The 17,947-nt window shown below is 41.3% G+C and overlaps 1 protein-coding gene and 1 pseudogene across 13 annotated transcripts in view; both read left to right on the top strand.

Annotated features, from left to right (window-relative positions):
- Positions 1-17,947, top strand: part of PPHLN1 (periphilin 1) — a 182,884-nt gene that overhangs the window by 1,468 nt on the left and 163,469 nt on the right. The window lies entirely within an intron of this gene.
- LOC122457719 lies at positions 143-2,815 on the top strand (annotated as a pseudogene).

The following is a 17,947-nucleotide window of genomic DNA, read 5'->3' as shown; positions in this document are numbered from 1 at the left end:
AAAAGAACTGGAGCTTTGTAGAGAGAAGGGTGACGGGGGCTGGACCTTTGCCAGGTTGGGGATAACTCACAAAGAATTTTGAGCTGTATTGAGGCCATGGAGTAACAATGGGGACCTGGCTCCAGGGATGAGAAGTGCAGACATGGGTAATGGGTGGGGCAAGGTACAATGTTTGGGGACTACTGGACTAGATGGTTACTATGGTCCCTTCTGGCCTTGTAATCTCTGACTAGTAAACTAAAAGAATGTAAAACTGATATGTGACAAAAGAGGTATCAAGTTTTTCAACTCCTTTTGTCATGGTTATTGGTTATATACCTTCACCCTTAGAAGGCTTTGTGTAGATAACTTTTTCCAAGTTAAGTCATAACTAAAAATGAATAAGGATGAAGCTAAGGCTCCAAACCCACAAACTGCTCTGGGCACTCATACCCCTGCACATACTCTTTTTAGTGTGGTTCCATGTTGGGTGCATTATAGGATCAGAACTTAGGTTTATTCAGGTCTGGTTTAGTTATTGTAGAAAGTATGGCTCTGTTAACTTTTTTTTTTTTAACAAATCAGTTAAATCATAGAGGCAGCCCAGCCGGCTTTTAAACGGCTAAAAGCACACTCAACAGTCATTCTGCACTTGCTCAGCCTGTTGTTGAACTGCTCCTTGCTGCTGTCAAGGTGCCCTGTGTATGGCTTCATAAGCACAGCATTAAGGGGTAGGCAGGGTCTCCCAGGATAGTGATGGGCATATCAGCTTCCCCTACAGTGATCTTTTGGTCCGCGAAGATGTTGCTTGTCCCTGCTTGCAGCTTCCTGAACAGGACAATGTTCCAAAAGATGTGTGTCTCATGCACCTTTCCGGACAGCTGTGTTAATGTCTGTGAAACACCCAGGGTGATCCACAAGCGCCTGGAGAACCATTGAGAAATATCTCTTCCGATTAATGTACTCTGTGGCTAGGTGGTCTGGTGCCAGAATTGGAATGTGTGTGCCATCTATTGCCCCTCTGCAATTAGGGAAACCCATTTGTGCAAAGCCATCCACAATGTCACGCACGTTGCCCAGAGTCACGGTCTTTCGGAGCAGGATGCGATTAATGGTCCTGCACACTTCCATCAACACGAGTCCAACAGTCAACTTTCCCACTCTGAACTGGTTAGCGACCAATCAGTAGCAGTCTGAAGTAGCCAGCTTCCACAGTGCAATCGCCACGCGTTTCTCCAATGATAGGTGGCTCTCGTTCTTGTGTCCTTGTGCTGCAGGGCTGGGGCAAGCTCATCACACAGTCCCATGAATGTGGCTTTCCTCATGCGAAAGTTCTGCAGCCACTGCTCGTTATCCCAGATGTGCATGGTGATGTGATTCCACCACTCAGTGCTTGTTTCCTGAGCCGATAAGTGGCGTTACACTGTGGTTGGTCACCTCCGCGAGTGCAACAAGCAATCTCGTGTCATAGCTACTATGCATGGCGAGATCGATGTTGAACTGCTCTTGCATATGTAGTTAAAGGAATAACTCCACTGCCACTTTTTTGTGACGTGTTAGTAAGAGCAAGCAGCATATTGGTCGACAGTGCGGGATCCATTCCTGCAGACCGAGGAGGCAGAGCAGAGCATGCAGTACACAAACCATTGAAAGATGGCGCCAAATGTGGACTGAAGCACAGGGGTTGCTGGGATGCAAAGCAATGCATCATGGGGCATTGGGACAGGACCCAGGATGCCCTGCGTCCTCCTCTGCCTTCCCACAACTTTTAGTGGCAGAAGAGGAAGAGATGCTTTGTGGGATAGCTGCCCAGAGTGCACTGCTCCTAATACCGCTGCAAATGTGAACACTATTGCACAAGCAGCTGACAGTATGAACACACTACAGCAGTTTTCCTTTAGTGCTTTCTGAGCAGAACTGTAGCCGTCAGTGATGTAGCTCTGCCAGTGTAGACATACCCTTAATATTTAGCAAGATTCAAAGGAGGAGTTAGAGTTTTATATGGATAGCAAGAATATCAAGAGTTGTTATAAATTGGAAGGGGTATAAAACCTCAGGCTTCTGGGTATAAGCCAATCTCAAACTATTAGAGATGAGGATAAAACCTTGATGGGGCAGATTACCCCACGTCTTCCTACTGTGGTATTTCTGTGATATTTCTTGGTGACTGATTTTTCTTTCTTCTGCTGCTGACCATTGTCAGTCAGAGAAAGAATAGTGGACTAGATTTCTGTGGATCTGATCCAGTATGGCAAGTCCTATGGATCATGATGTAAAAAAGTAAAACAAAGTCAGATGGTATCACTGACCATTCTGAAAACGCTGGATATTGTAGTATCACCAAGTTTTGCTCTTTCTTTTATCTTTCATAAAATGTTCTCGGAAATTCTGTCTGACTTGCTTTTGGATCGCTTTTATGAAAGACTCAGAGAATCTTTGACTTGACTGACAGCTTGCAATATTATACTGAACTGTCAGATATGCTATAGTTAACGGTTTGTCTGTAAACTTAGTGGACGTATCTGGGTGTGGCCAAAGAGGCAAGGGGCTTGGAAAAGGAGTTGCCGAGTGCCATGGAAAGGTACTGAGAGATAACATTTAGGGCATTATGAAGTCAGCTGTTCACCACTTGGCTCATTGTGGAGGTGTGAAGTGCATCTCGGTCTTGATATACGAAGAGACTCGGGCAGGGATGGTCCTGAAGGTATTTTTTGAGAATGTGATCCAAGATGATGCCACGTACATAGTGCATGCCAAGCTGAAGTCTGTTACTGCCATGAACGTGGTCTATGCTCTAAAGTCCCATGGTTGTACTCTGTATTGATATGGAGACTAAAATAAACAGTGTCAATAAAACAAAGAAAAAAACCTTATATTTAACATTAAGGCCAATTTTCTGTTTAAAGTTTGACTCTTCTGGATGCTCTAAAATCTGTACTGTTACTTGGATTGCCTTGAAATTTGGTGTGCCTCATGGGTAAGGCTATGGCTTTGGCACAGGTATTTTTATTAATATTCACAGACAGGACATGGGCAATGAATGATAAATCATGGATTTATTGAAGCCGAAGCCCCAGCCCCGCTGCCCGGGGCTGAATTATTGGAGTTTTCAAGAAGTCATGGAAGTCTTGTAAAATCATGGAATCTGTGTCCTCCATGACAGATTTGTAACATTACTCATAAGGGAGGAGGGTAGTGTTAGTGATCCAGATTTAGGGTCATTTGAATGAAAACCACACAGCTGAGGCCGGGCAGTTGAGAACAGGCATACTGGATGCACATCACATGTTTCCCAAGCACTGGGGAGTGAGGATGGAAATACCCACTGAGATGACTAGTGACTTCCGCAACCTCTGTGACAAAATTGTAGCCTTACTGATGATTAATATCATACAGTATTGTAGTGGAGCACCAGGTCTACTATGTTAAGATTAGGAAGTTTTTTCTTTTTAAAAGAGGATTCTTCTTGGTGCTCTAAATTCTGTATAAGGGTATACAGGTCTTAAATTTGATATGTCTCATTGCGGGAGCGGGATAGGTTTAGTGATTCAAATTTCGAGTCATTTGAGCAAAAGGTTCCTGAGATACAGCTCTCTCCCTCTTAAAAAAAAAAACAACACTTGAAGTTTACAGATTCTATTAATATTTTTTTTTTGTACACCCCTGGCTTCTAAATTGATAGTGGCTATATGGGATGGGAAGGGGAAGGTGAGCTGGCTGTGATGGGGTGAGGTTGTATATGTTATGAGGGAGGAGGGCAGACATATCCCAGGCTTCTTTCACATAGTTGGTTACTGTACCCACTGTGTAATAAAACTGTCAAGTTCTTGGGACGTAGACCATATCTTGAGTTTTTTCTCACTAGTCTTATTAGCAGCTACATACTCCAAACATTACAAAGCATGACCATTATCCCCATTCCACTATAACAAAGTGTGTGGGGCTAGTGTGGTGATGCTTGGGAATCACAAAGCAGCTGTGTGGACTGGTGCAGTGAACAGTAGACTGAGACTCAGGGCAAGTCTTCACTACCCGCCGATCGGCAGGTAGTGATTGATCCCCAAACGCTCTCCCCGTCAACTCATTGTTGTCCTCACAGCCAGGTAAGTTGACCTAAGATACACTAACTTCAGCTATGCTATTCGTGTAGCTGAAGTTGCGTATCTTAGGTCGACCCCTGCAGTGTGGACCAGGGCTAAGAATACCTTGGCGCTAGTCCTAACTTTTTGACTGGCCTGTTGGGTGACTTTGCCTATGTCATTTCACCTCTCTCTGCCTCTGTTTCCCCATGTGTACAATGGGAATAATGTTTCTATCCTTGAGATCTACTGATGAAATGTGCTACGTAAGAGGTTGTTGTGGTATCTCATGCAGTGGTGGTGTGGCCGTGATCACTAAGTGATTATATCTGACTTATCAGTCCTCATCCTCAAATGAATCTTTCATGACACTTTCAAGGGACAAGCCAGGGAGCTTAAATTCATAACTTTGCTAGACACTAAAAATAATGGACTAAATAGACACACTAGATTTATGTCTTATTACAATAATCTATAAGACACTAACACTCCCCCCACCTCCCTTTCTTCCCTCCTTTTTCCCCTTATGATTGGAGGGGTATTAGTGGGCCACTTTACCCTGAATGGTCCCTTGAAATATGTGTTAATTACTTATGCTAAATAAGATGTTCCACCTTGTATTTTAGGCGTGACACTCTGAAGTCTGGTTTATACTACTAAGTTAGGTCAACATAAGGCAGCTTATGCTGACCTAACTCTGTAAGCCTCCACTAAAATGTAGCTTCCACATATGCAACTCGCTTACCCACTATACCGACTTAAAACTCCATCTCCGCGAGAGGCATAGCGCTTAAGTCGACATAGTTAGGTCGATGCAGTGTCAGGGCTTGCCTACACTACAGGTTATGTCGGTATAACTTGTATTGTTCAGGGATGTGAATAAACCATCCCATGAGTGACATAAATTACACTACCTAAGCATCAGTTTGGGCAGAACTATGTCAACGGGAGAGCTCTCTCCTGTCGGCAGAGAGCGTTTTCATGCTGCAGCGGCGCCGCTGTACCACTTCTAGTATAGACTATCCCTCAGTGTAGATAATGGGCATGGCTACACTTGCAGATATAGAGTGCTTTGAGTTAAACCAGCCTTCGTAGAGCGCAGTAGGGAAAGCGCTACAATCTGTCCACATTGACAGCTACAAGCGCACTGGTGTGTCCTAATTAGCAGTTCTTGCAACGGCCACAGAGAGCAGTGCATTGTGCTAGCTATCCCAGCATGCAAGGGGCTGCAATGTGCTTTTCAAATGGGGGTGGGGTGGAGTGGAGTGTGACAGGCAATGTGTTGTGTGTATGTGGGGGGAGAGAGAGTGGGTTTTTGGGGGGGCTGAGAACATGTCAGCATGCTGTCTTGTAAGTTCAGACAGCAGCAGACTCCCTCTCCCCCGCCTCTCTCTCTCACACACAGCATTCAACACAGTAATGGTTGCTATGTCTCGGAGCAGATAAGCATGCCGGATGTCAGAAATGGAGCTTTCAAAGGGCATATCCGTATTCCTGCAGCGATTCCAAAACCATGAGAAGAGTGGCCACGTGACTTAAGGGGATTATGGGACGTTTCCAGAGGCTGATCAGAGTATAGTAATGCAACACCTTGTTCATACTGACGCTTGGGTGTTTCAGTCAAGTTGCAACAAGCGTTAATCTTCTCGCCGAGGGGGAGTACTAGGAGCGCTCTAGCCGTGGAGTCCGAGTGCTCTATGTGCCTTGCCAGCATGGATGGGTAGTGAGGTAGGGTGCCTGGGGTTGCTTTAATGCGCTCTAACTCGCAAGTGTAGCCAAGCCCAGTGTGTTGCTTACATTGACTGTTGCTGCCTTTCAGAACCATCCCACAATTCCCCACACTATCTGTTAAATCAGTGCAAGCACTATTAGTGAGGATGCATATCGCCGACACAAGGACCATACATAGTGTGTATGTGTAAAGCTGATAAAACTGCAGTGGTTGTGTGTCGATGTAACTTAGGTCAACTTAATTTTGTGGTATAGACTTGCCCCGATAAGTTTCCCAGACATGAAGAAGAGCTTTGTATAAGATCAAAAGCTTGTCTGTGTCATCATTAGCAGAAGTTGATCCAATAAAAGCTATTACCTCACCCACCTTGTGTCTCAGGTATTATTATTGTTGCCTGGCCAGAGCAGTATCTCAGTGCACACTGATGTTATAATTAGAACTGACTAAATAACTACTAACACCTACCAACAACCTTTCTGTTTATATTAATAATAAAACCAGGGATTTGGAGCAATCAGATTTTTGAATTACTCTGCTCCGACTCCGCTCCACGCTCCGACTCAAATTAATTTTTAACTAAGTAAAAAAGTGCATACTGTAATTTTGAAAAAACATTATTTTTATTCAGACTTTTAAAACAATTTAAATGTCATCAACAATGATATAAACTAGAATCATTCATAATTCATTCTGTAAAAAATTATTGCAGCAATCAAGTAGTCTTTAATAGCCTGCCGCAAATCATTTAAAATTAACTTTAAGGCTAAAAACAGATGCTCTACATGAGCTTGAGTTGTTGGCATGCTTGAAGCAATTCTACAGGCAGCCTGAATGCGGTGTGGGTAGCTGTGAATGGCCTCAAAAACAGACTTAACTTTTAGCCTACCAATAGACTCCATCGCCTCACAATCTTTCCAAAAGTTTCTCTCCAATAATGCTTCATTACAATTACGAATCGCAGAAACTCGCTGGCGTCTTTCTTGTTTATCCAATTCCTTTTTGAAGGCATCATCTTCTGAAAAATCGGTGCTTGAATTATCTCCATTTCCCTCTGATGGCTGAAGACATCTCAGCAATGGACGCTCAAACAAGTTCAGAGAAGTTTAAGAACAGCCTGCTATTTCTGAAGGATGTGAACTTTCCGAAATCGCGAATTTGTTTGTTGACTCCTTTTGTTGTGTTTCGTTTTCTTCAACCTCTTTTGCTGAGGTCAAGTGTAGCAATAGATTTTGTTTTTTGAGTCGTCAAGCAATATCAAGGAGCCATTCCTTTGCCTTTGGTATTTCCCTTAAGGTAAGAAGAATCCGATACCATGGGTCAACATAAACTCCAGCAAGGAAATGAATATTATCAAAAATTATTTTTAAGGTTTTTACCACACCTTTATCTTTTCTTTTTCTTCGTAGTACTGAGCTTTGATTGCAAGGACATTTCTGTTTCCATGGGTTGCCGCATCCATTTTCAGATAACACAATTTTTGCTCCAAAGTTTTCTTGAGCTCTTTGCGACCAGACTCAGCTGTACAGTCAGCTGTACTGACAATTAAACGATGAATCGCATTGTGCCCCGTCAAAACACCAACCTGCCGACCTATTTCACCTGCAATTTTTTGGAATCCTTTTGTTCTTTAGCCTGAAGGTAGTGAGCTGTGTTGAACTCAAGCAAACCATTTCCATCAGCCCTTCCCAGAAAGTATTGGCATTGATGGTGACTGTAACCTTTGAGGGCTTCAAATATGAGTTAAGTTTTGTTTGCTCAATTTTGGGTTTCTTTTCAGATGAAGCTCCACAAAAAATCTTTTCTCCAGGAGTTTTCAAAGAGCCAGATGAACATCGTTTAGCTGCGTCAGCTTTCTGTTTTGCCTCATCTTCCTGGTCCTTTTTTGTAACCAGAGTTTTCAGAATGGTTATGTTTTAAGTGCCACCAAAGGTTGAAACTTTTCATGGCACTTGCTTCACTTGTCTTGAAGTTACATGGTTTGAGGTCGCCATTCACTTCCTTTTCCACCTTGCACGTTGCCAATTTCTTCTTTGCTTTTCCCAAAAGCCAAAATTTGGGCTTTTCAAATTCACAAGTAAAGACATTGTTGAGATCCTTTTCTGTAAATAGGCTACCAATCATGGGGGGAAGATTTGATTTTTTTTTTTGTTGATGCCATGGCCAAATCTTCTTGTTATGATCTTTGAAAAGCAATGAACAAAAGCATTACTTTTTTATATAATGTACCTCCTTGTGATATCTTAACCACTTAAGGTACTTCAAATTTATTTTGGATTTTCTGAACAAAAATAATCACATTTTCTTTTTACACAAAATTATTACTAAAGTATATTTTAACATTTCTTGCAGTTTTAATGAAGTAAGAAGTATTTTTAATATACATAATATAATTTTTTATTTATAAATTGCAAGTTAGTTTTTCTTATGAAATTTTGCGGTAAAAATATTTGAAATATTTTCCAGTTTTTTAATTAATATCTCAAACGATTTAATGTAGATATATCAATGAAATTTGGTATGTGCCATAGCGTTAGTACGTGCTATTGTTGTTCTACAATATTAATTGTTGGGAAGTAATAAGGCTTCACGTTACAAGGTTGAAAATAAACTTTAACGGGAAAGCGGATTCAAATTGCAAGCACAGTCCTTTTAGTAAAGAGAGCAAATTTTTGGAAATATGTTTTTCCTTCATCAGGCTGGAAACGTTATACAAGATAGAACCTGTTATTTGCTCTATCTATTCAGACTGATGAAGCAAAAACATATTTCCGAAAATTTGCTCTCTTTACTAAAAGGACTGTGCTTGCAATTTGAATCCGCTTTCCCGTTAAAGTTTATTTCCAAAGTTCTGTGTCACATCATTATTCAAATAAAATTATTTAAACTACAGGCGTCGTGAACTGGAGGGACTGGGCCAATTTTATTTAATAAATTTTAAATCTTCGACTTTTTAACAGATACGACCCTGGAATATGATTTAATGCTAAAATATGCATTAAAATGGTACTCTGAATTTATTTTGTATAATTAACCATTTCCGAGAAAACTGTTTAAAAAATTTTAATCTGTTTAGATGCTTAGAGTGATACAAACAATTTTACTTATTACTTACTTTTCAACTTTGGAACCATACATCTTGAACGTAATAATAAATAATAACTAAAAATTATTAACTTATTATGGAACACAATATAACTGCTCCTAGCCGGGGCAGTTGACGACAATCGTTTCTTGAAATATGAAATAAAAATGACCAACCGCCAGTTTGGGACACCTAAGGTTTAAATAATTTTGGATAATGTAATATGGTAGCACATACTAATGCTAAGACACAGACATAATTTCATTACTTTATATTAAAGTGTTTTTGAGATATTAATCAGAAATTAACTTTTCATCTCCTCCTTGAAGGGACTGTAGCTCTCTTAGGAAGAATTTTAGGACACGTGTTCACAGAAACATTTTTTCTTAAAATGACCTAAGGACAGCTGCAGCAGCACAGGAGCAAGCAAACAGAGCTGTAAACGGGAGTTTGAGTGGGAGTTCTGTTGGTTTTGTATTTTTAGTATTTGTGTGTGTGTGTGTGTAGGGGCTTTGTGCTGGGAGAGCAGCTGAGCCCTGCTTAGGGGGTGGGGCTTCTGACTAGAGGTCCTATAAAGGTAGCCAGCCAGTCAGGCAGCGGCACAGACAGCTGCAGCGGCACAGGAGCTAGCAAACAGAGCTGTAAACGGGAGTTTGAGTGGGAGTTTGTATTGTGGTGCTTGTTTGGGGTTTACTTTTGCTGGGGGGGGTGGTCTTTTTGGTGTGACTTGTGTTTCCCAGATTAACAGGACTTAGGTGGGAAGGCGATGACAGATACGGAGGCAGCTGTGGGAGTGACTGCTGTAGTGAAAGACACATTCAGGATGACTGGATGTGGAAGCTGTGGTATGTACATGATCCTGGAGGGGGGACCTGGTAAGAGTTTTTTCTGCATGAAATGCTGTCTGATAGAACTGATGGAGGAAAAGATCCGAGGTTTGGAGATGCAGGTGGAAAATCTGGTTGAGTTTAGGAAGGGGTTTGAGCAGATGATGGAGCAAAGATATGAGGTATCTGAAGGGAAAAGCTCAGACTCACAGATGGAAGCAGGACTGGGGAATTTTGAGGGGAGACTGGGTGAGGAAAGTGGTCGGTGGAAGCATGTGACTAAAAGAACCAGGCAGAGGAAAAGATGGACTAGTGAAGGAGAAATAGAGCTTAGGAATAGGTTTGCAGAGTTGGAAAATGAAGAAGGGGCTCAGCAGGTACTTGTTGAAGGTGGAAGGGTAAGGAAGAAGAGAAGAGAAGCTAGTCCTATAGGAAAAGCAAAAGAGTCAAGGGAGACTACACCAAATATGAGCCCCAGGAGGATACAGGATGGGTTGAAGAGGATTATAAGGGAAAATAGGAATGGAAAGAACTTGCAGCCAGAGGAAACGGGGAGAGACTGGAGAATAGCACTGTCACCAGGAAAAGGTAGGTCTATGTGACAGGGGACTCTTTATTGAGAAGAATAGACAGGCCTGTAACTAGAGCTGATCCAGAGAATAGAAGGGTGTGCTGTCTTCCGGGTGCTAAGATACGAGATGTAGACCTGAGGTTGAAAAGGATCCTAAAGGGAGCGGGAAAGAATCCCCTAATTATCCTTCATGTGGGAACAAATGATACGGCTAGATTCTCTCTGGAAAGTATTGAGGGAGACTATGCTAGGCTGGGGAAGACGCTTAAGGAAATTGAGGCTCAGGTGATCTTTAGCGGGATCCTTCCTGTTCCTAGAGAAGGGCAACAAAGGTGTGACAAGATTATGACTGTCAACAGATGGCTTAGGCAGTGGTGCTCTAAGGAGGGCTTTGGGATGTATGGCCACTGGGAGGCATTCACGGACAGAGGACAGTTCTCTCAGGATGGACTTCATCTGAGTAGGGAAGGAAATAGACTTCTAGGATCAAGGCTGGCACAACTGATAGAGAGCTTTAACCTAGGAATTAGGGGGAGATGGTTGGGAGATGTCCAGGTAATCTCCACGCCAGATTTTAGCATTGAGAGGGAATAAGACGAAGTAAGAAAGGATACAGCTGTGGGTAGGAGAATGTATATAAGGAGCCAGAGCGGTGTGGATACTAGTCTAATAGGTTATAATGGCTGTAGAATGACTGTGCCTAATAGGGTACAAAATGTGAGTGAGGCCAAACAGCAAAAATTAAGATATTTGTACACCAATGCGAGGAGCCTAGGTAACAAAATGCAGAAACTAGAGCTACTGGTGCAGGAAGTGAAACCAGATATTATAGGGATAACAGAAACATGGTGGAATAGTAGTCATGACTGGACTACAGGTATTGAAAGGTATGTGCTGTTTAGGAAAGACAGAAACAAAGGTAAAGGGGGTGGAGTAGCATTGTATATCAATGATGAGGTAGAATGTAAAGAAATAAAAAGCGATGCAATGGATAAGACAGAGTCCGTCTGGGCAAAAATTACATTGGAGAAGATAACTAGTAAAGCCTCTCCTACAATAGTGCTTGGGGTGTGCTGTAGACCTATGGGATCTAATTTGGATATGGATAGAGCCCTTTTTAATGTTTTTAGTAAAGTAAATACTAATGGAAACTCCGTGATCATGTGAGACGTTAACTTCCCAGACATAGACTGGAGGACCAGTGCTAGTAATAATAATAGGGCTCAGATTTTCCTAAATGCGATAGCTGATGGATTCCTTCATCAAGTAGTTGCTGAACCGACTAGAGGGGATGCCATTTTAGATTTAATTTTGGTGAGTAACGAGGACCTCATAGAAGAAATGGTTGTAGGGGACAATCTTGGTTCAAGTGATCATGAGCTAATTCAGTTCAAACTAAATGGAAGGATTAACAAAAATAAATCTGCAACTAGAGTTTTTGATTTCAAAAGGGCTGACTTTCAAAAATTAAGGAAATTAGTTAGGGAAGTGGATTGGACTGAAGAACTTATGGATCTAAAGGTAGAGGAGGCCTGGGATTACTTTAAATCAAAGCTGCAGAAGCTATCGGAAGCCTGTATCCCAAGAAAGGGGAAAAAATTCATAGGAAGGAGTTGTAGACCAAGCTGGATGAGCAAGCATCTTAGAGAGGTGATTAAGAAGAAGCAGAAAGCATACAGGGAGGGGAAGATGGGAGAGATCAGCAAGGAAAGCTACCTATTTGAGGTCAGAACATGTAGGGATAAAGTGAGACAGGCTAAAAGTCAAGTAGAGTTGGACCTTGCAAAGGGAATTAAAACCAATATAGTAAAAGGTTCTATAGCCATATAAATAAGAAGAAAACTAAGAAAGAATAAGTGGGGCTGCTAAACACTGAGGATGGAGTGGAGGTTAAAGATAATCTAGCCATGGCCCAATATCTAAACAAATACTTTGCCTCAGCCTTTAATAAGGCTAAAGAGGATCTTAGGGATAATGGTAGCATGACGAATGGGAATGAGGATATGGAGGTAGATATTACCATATCTGAGGTAGAAGTGAAACTCGAACAGCTTAATGGGACTAAATCGGGGGGCCCAGATAATCTTCATCCAAGAATATTAAAGGAATTGGCACCTGAAATTGCAAGCCCATTAGCAAGAATTTTTAATGAATCTGTAAACTCAGGAGTCGTAGCGAATGATTGGAGAATTGCTAATATAGTTCCTATTTTTAAGAAAAGAAAAAAAAGTGATCCGGGTAACTACAGGCCAGTTAGTTTGACATCTGTAGTATGCAAGGTCCTGGAAAAAATTTTGAAGGAGAAATTAGTTAAGGACATTGAAATCAATGGTAAATGGGACAAAATACAACATGGTTTTACCAAAGGTAGATCGTGCCAAACCAACCTAATCTCCTTCTTTGAAAAAGTAACAGATTTTTTAGATAAAGGAAATGCAGTGGATCTAATTTACCTAGATTTCAGTAAGGCGTTTGATGCCGTGCCACATGGGGAATTATTAGTTAAATTGGAAAAGATGGGGATCAATATGAACATCAAAAGGTGGATAAGGAATTGGTTAAAGGGGAGATTGCAACGGGTCCTACTGAAAGGCGAACTGTCAGGTTGGAGGGAGGTTACCAGTGGAGTTCCTCAGGGATCGGTTTTGGGACCAATCTTATTTAGTCTTTTTATTACTGACCTTGGCACAAAAAGCGGGAGAGTGCTTATAAAGTTTGCAGATGATACAAAGCTGGGAGGTATTGCCAATTCAGAGAAGGATCGGGATATTATACAGGAGGATCTGGATGACCTTGTAAACTGGAGTAATAGGATGAAATTTAATAGTGAGAAGTGTAAGGTTATGCATTTAGGGATTGATAACAAGAATTGTAGTTACAAGCTGGGGACGCATCAATTAGAAATAACGGAAGAGGAGAAGGACCTTGGAGTATTGGTTGATCATAGGATGACTATGAGCTGCCAATGTGATATGGCTGTGAAAAAAGCTAATGCAGTTTTGGGATGAATCAGGAGAGGCATTTCCAGTAGGGATAAGGAGGTTTTAGTACCATTATACAAGGCACTGGTGAGACCTCACCTAGAATACTGTGTGCAGTTCTGGTCTCCCATGTTTAAAAAGGATGAATTCAAAGTGGAGCAGGTACAGAGAAGGGCTACTAGGATGATCCGAGGAATGGAAAACTTGTCTTATGAAAGGAGACTTAAGGAGCTTGGCTTGTTTAGCCTAACTAAAAGAAGGTTGAGGGGAGATATGATTGCTCTCCATAAATATATCAGAGGGATAAATACTGGAGAGGGAGAGGAATTATTTAAGCTCAGTACCAATGTGGACACAAGAACAAATGGATATAAACTGGCCACCAGGAAGTTTAGACTTGAAATCAGACGAAGGTTTCTAACCATCAGAGGAGTGAAGTTTTGGAATAGCCTTCCAAGGGAAGCAGTGGGGGCAAAAGATCTATCTGGCATTAAGATTCTACTTGATAAGTTTATGGAGGAGATGGTATGATGGGATAATGGGATTTTGGTAAGTAATTGATCTTTAAATATTCAGGGTAAATAGGACTAATCCCATGAGATGGGATATTAGATGGATGGGATCTGAGTTACTACAGAAAATTCTTTCCTGGGTATCTGGCTGGTGAATCTTGTCCATATGCTCAGGGTTTAGCTGATCGCCATATTTGGGGTCGGGAAGGAATTTTCCTCCAGGGCGATTGGAGAGGCCCTGGAGGTTTTTCGCCTTCCTCTGTAGCATGGGGCAGGGATCACTTGAGGGAGGCTTCTCTGCTCCTTGAAGTCTTTAAACCATGATTTAAGGACTTCAATAACTCAGACATAGGTGAGGTTTTTTGTAGGAGTGGGTGGGTGAGATTCTGTGGCCTGCGCTGTGCAGGAGGTCGGACTAGATGATCAGAATGGTCCCTTCTGACCTTAGTATCTATGAATCTATGGATTCACCCCGAAAGTTGTGTTGGACATTTTCCAATCACTCTGGATATAGCAAAAAAATCACTCCTAATTTATGCAAAAATGTTTACTGTATATTTATATGTCTGCTGAATGTGACTTTTTCAGTAAATTTAAAATGACAAACAATGCTACCAAAAGACTGTTGAACAGATTACATATAAAATAAATCCGCCAGAGTGATACGGGAGCATGTACAAATGTACCAGTAATGGGATCCCATGTGAGAAATGAGCTTAAGTGGTTAATATCTCTTGCGATATCTTAATATATCAATAAACAAAAACATTATTTTTTTGCAATATATCTGTTTGTGATATCTTAAATGTTGCATCTTGCTTCACTCTTTTCCGTAATCACAGCACTCAGCACGTCTCGTTGATCAACCCTTATAAAAGAAGTATCATCACATACTAATCTAACTATCTAACTAATCGATGTGAGTACGTACTCGCCTAACCTTGGCTCAAGGGTGGGAGCAGTCTGCAGTGTTGCTGGATGTCTGATGATTATCTGATTATTTAATAAAATATATCTCCAAAAAACGTTGTAATTTTGTATCTGTACATTAAATCTTGATTTCGGCCGCAGTGAGAATAACTGTGACATATTATGTAAAGTGGTAAAGTTTAAAGTTTAAAAAGATGTTAATATCAATTGTTATACAATCTGAAACTTTTTGGCACCTTTAGGACTTTCTTGCTAAATATCATTCATTTTGGATTGAAAATGAAGAAAAATAAACTGGAGCAGTCAAGTTTTTCTGTGTTCCGGCTCTGCTCCAGCTCCGGGCAAAAACCTGCAGCTCCACTGCTCTGTGCTCCAGCTCCGGGCTTCGCTCCAAAGCCCTGAATAAAAAAAAAACAACCCTAGAAAATTCACTGATAAATAAACTTACTTAATGCAGAGTTAAGTTATATCATGTCCTTCCAGAATGCTGAGTTCAGTAAAATTCAGACTTGTGAAAACCAGGAATGAGTTAAGGTATTTCAAATTCACATTTCTAAAACCAGGCAATACTCTGCTTTAATTATGTCCTCTGAGAGTGATGTCCCCATACTCATAATATATACCCACACTGCCTTTATACTACAATGAAAAGGAACTACCTACATCTGTCCTACACTCAAACATTTAGGCCTGGTGCACGTTTAAATTGACCTAGCTACAATGCTCAGGGCTTTGAAAAATTTCACTCCGAGTGCTGTGGTTAGGTTGGCGCAACCCGTGTTGTAGATGCAGCTACTGCTACTAGTAGAGGTGGATTATCTACATCAATGGAAAAATCCCTTCCGTCTGCAAAGTAAGTGTCTATACTACAGCATTGCAGTGGCACAGCTGCAGTCCTCACTATAGGGTAGACAGAAAGAACACACTGGCTAAATTTTATGACCTCTTCACCCTTATGTACACAATGCCATCTAACACCATACTTGCACTTACCTTTCGTTTAACTCACAGACCATGCTCATCTCCCACCTAACTGTTGACAGTCCCATGGCCAGAAGACCATTGTGCCTGCTATTGGGACAAGCTACACACAGTAGTGCTGAAATGAGCTATACTTGTGTACCTATTTTCTTTAATCACACACGTCCACATAGGGTTGCATCCTCCTCAGGTCATCTCATATCACAGTCACAGCTCTTCCAAGCTGCTCCTTCTAATTTCTCCACTGTTCAATAGTTACACCTATCACAGTGAATGCAGCTGCAGTGCATGCAGATAATTCCAAGTGTCTGTTGCCAGCTCCAGAGGTGGCAGAGTTAAGGTTGTGTGGGAATGTATCTTAACTCCGTATTTCCTGGTTTTCAGAAGCTTTGAGTTTGGCTGAACTTGATGTTCTGCAAGGGCACCATATGCAACCTTACTTTGGAGTTAACAAAGTTCTTTGCCAGTGAATCATGTTGTGTGTGGGTTTCCCAAATTGACATACCCAATCATTCACTCTAAGTGGGAGAGAACTGCAAAGAAAACTACATTCAAGGAACTTAAAGTTCATGATGGAGAGTTTGCTTCAGGTATGAGGGTCTGAAGTGTCATGAATTTGTTCAGATGTAATATCTACTCTTTATTCTACAAGCAAGGAAGTACAGAGAGTTTGATGGGGAGATCCTTCTAGTACAGCAACACTGCCTTCCCACTGGTATTTTCAGCGGCCACAGAACTTGAGAAGGGGTACCAGAATGACTCAATAATCTGCGATAATGCCTCCATTCAATTTCTGGATTAGAGAGCAGTGAATGAAATCCCAGATGGGGATATCCTCCCAAAATTATCCATATATTGTGGGCAAAACTGTTTGGTTTTTGTACAAGAAGGTGGAAAAGTCATAACTATGATGGATGGTTTAGTCTTCATGGAATAGGTGAGGTAGCTTAATTAATTTTTCCTCTTTGTCACACTACTTGTAGTTGTCAAAAGACAGAGGTCTGCCTGTTTTACCAGAATAAACATCAGGAATTGAAAAATTTACCCAATGCTCGATAGCCAGGTGAAAAAATAAATGTGCTGCCATACACCCAAGCCACTCACCCCAGATCATATCTTCTGTAAGATGAAGGAATAAAAGTTTTGTATTGTTTATGGTATTTAACTGTAACATTGTCAATCAGTTTCTATTTAATACATCTTTAAAAATGTAACTTTTCTCCCTTTTTCTATATTTTTATCTTTCTACCTCCACTCCATGCTTTCCCTTTCTTTCCTGTATTAGATTATGATCAAGGATATAATTTGGTCAGGGAGATCACGGATTCTGTGACTTTAACAGATGTCCGCTTCTTTGGCTCAGGCTTCAGCCCCGCCAGGTGGGGCTTGGACTGAAGCCAAAGCCCAAGCCCTGCTGCCCATAACTTAGCTTTGCAGGGCCCCCATGGTGGGGGGCCTGGGGCAATTACCCCATTTGCTAGCCTCTAATGCTGCCCTGTGTATATTTATTGACTTATTGCCTCCTGTCTATTTAATAAAAATACCCATGCCAAAATCAAATCCTTAATCATGATGCATCTTTCCATGAATTATTTTCATTGTTTCCTCTTTCTTCTCTTTCCTACTCCCTCATCTCCTTCCCTACATTCTTATGCAAGGGAGGAGGTTGCGATTTCCCCTCTCCTTTCTTCTACTTATTTCCAAATCTCTTTCCTTCAGCACCATACTTCTCTCTTCAGAATTTACCCAATCTCTCTTTCCCCCAACCACTTCGTTACAAACATATAGTACTCATAATCAAATGCACTTAATAGGTAGAGGACTAAACCTACCAGCTAAAGACTAATACAAAAGGAGGAGAGGGTGACAAAATGACAAGTGGCATCACTCTGGGGAGAAGATAACTCCCCACCTTGTGCCATAAAAAGGAGAATTCTAGGGTTCCTCCTGAGGTGCTGTCCTTCAACAAGAAACCCACAGAGAAAAGATTGCTATTGCAAAAGTTGTTGATAGCTGTCACTCATGTATCTCAACCCCTCCATCTTATTCATGTTACTGAGAAGAGGAAAAAGCTGGAATAAAAATTAAGCAAAAACCTAAAACTTTCAAGTGAGCCATATAATCCTAGTCTATTTTGTGGAGAAGGAAATCATTTTTATTAGGTCTGTTGCACTAGCACAAAGCAAGACCTATTGGTGTGATAATCTCCTTGCTCTGATTCTTGGCGGCAAGCCACAAAGGGGCAGCTTGTGTTTACAGTATTAATAGAATAA

The sequence above is a fragment of the Dermochelys coriacea genome, chromosome 1, assembly GCF_009764565.3.
Source record: "Dermochelys coriacea isolate rDerCor1 chromosome 1, rDerCor1.pri.v4, whole genome shotgun sequence".
Taxonomy (NCBI): Eukaryota; Metazoa; Chordata; order Testudines; family Dermochelyidae; genus Dermochelys; species Dermochelys coriacea.
The sequence above is the reverse complement of the archived record's forward strand: the minus strand, read 5'-3'. Positions and strand labels throughout refer to the sequence as shown.